We start from the raw sequence: 1,991 nt of genomic DNA, 5'->3' as shown, positions 1-1,991 counted from the left end.
GAGAGAGAGAGAGAGAGAGAGAGAGAGAGAGAGAGAGAGAGAGAGAGAGAGAGAGAAAGAGTGATAAAGATGAGTGTGACTAGTATATTGTTACATTATCGTCATTACAAAAGTATTAAACTTATAAAATCTACAACGCGCAGTTTGGTTAGTTCTTATAAGATTTGACTGCAAAAACATGTTAAACTAACAATTCTATAATTATCGCAATGTCAATTCATTGGCATATATGCAAGAGATATATTACGAAAAATTATATTCTCGAAAAAATTCAAAGATTACACTACTTCAGTTATTCTACAGAATATTTTATATTTTATAAAAAATTTTTAATATCTGAATGATATACATTTCCCGAATAGAATTCCCAGATATTTATAAACTTGTAATTTTTGGCATGGTACAGATGTTTTCATTCTTGTGCAGAAATGCGATAATTTATTATAAGATTAATATATATTTTATCATAACTAATATTTTTAACAAATACATGATATTGGATTTTATACTCATACACGTAATGCATTTTGTAATAATGAATTTAACACGAATATTAACAGATCAATTATATGAATAAGTATATATGTATGCTCTCTTTTTATGAGGTATATATAACAATTTTTAAAAACACGATGTAAAATATATCACATGAATGGCGTTAATAACAAATAGTCAATGATGATTTTCGCAATTCATCGTTATAAAGCGATAATATAGTATTAATGCAATATACAACTCGATAAACTGCCATTGTAAAAGTAGAGATGAAAGATATAAATAAATATTATATACAGCTAAAATATATGATATACTCATATGTAATAATATTGAAACATTATCTATTTATCTTCGAATATCAATGAGAACATAATACAACGTAATTATTTACTCTCTAAAACTTTTAGAGTGAATCTCACTTTGAAAAGTGAAGTCTCATTTCACTATTAAAAAGATTGAACCATTCTTTTTTCAAGACTGGTTTAAAATTTTCATTCTTTTGGATGAGAGATTCCATTCCAAAGAACTTCGAGAGTAATATTAATCTTATTTGAAATAAATCCATTAAAAATATTATCTATTAAGAATAAAGATTATTATAATTATGTTTTTGTGCTTCTCACTTGTACACTGATGTATTGATATAAATAGTATTTAAATTTTCAAATGTGGAAGTACTTAACATGTAATTAAATTCATAAAACATTAGCGATAAATGAGATAAATGCTTTCAATCCTTCTTTACAAAATTACTAGTAAAGATGCTAAATTGATCGAGATAATAAAATTCAATTGAACATAAAGTCAGCACATGATCAGACTGTAAATTTTGTTTGATCTATTAAAAAAGTAGACGATATATATTCATTTTTATAATACTGTAAATGCAATCTTAGTGTTATGCTGACTCTCGCATTGATAATTTCAAGCTGTATGTTGCAAGATTTAATGTGTATACGAAGATATTAATTATATAATTATTTAAAAAAAAATTTTTACTTTTCAGTTCTTAAACGCAATCTTATCGATAAACTTATTATCTGGAATGCTGCGTTCATAATACTTTTGCTTCGACTTTCGTAAGTCAATTTCAACATTTAATCGATACTTGTTTTTATTACAATGCATCTGTTCAGTTGACAAGCACGATATTAATATAATTGGTATATAATTTTATTGTGCTAAATAATGGCAGGTTAAGTTGAAAAATGTCTCAAACATAGCATAATAATTTGTAAAACTTATCTTGTTATAGAAAAAAAACGAAAGAATCATATAGATGGAAGAAATTATTTTTAAAATTTTGACGAGTCACGTATAAATGTTATTGATTAATACTTCGTCATACAAAAGATTTGTATATAAAAACTTGTAGCTTCCTTCTTTTATGAATCACAAACTTGTGTAGACAAGAGAAAAACTTGTTATAAAAGTCTCATAAACGTGTTACTATTGATGCAGTTAATAAAGCGTATTGTTTTTTTTTTCGTTGT

The sequence above is a fragment of the Atta colombica genome, unplaced genomic scaffold, assembly GCF_001594045.1.
Source record: "Atta colombica isolate Treedump-2 unplaced genomic scaffold, Acol1.0 scaffold9, whole genome shotgun sequence".
Lineage (NCBI taxonomy): Eukaryota > Metazoa > Arthropoda > Insecta > Hymenoptera > Formicidae > Atta > Atta colombica.
Note: the sequence above shows the minus strand (reverse complement) of the source record.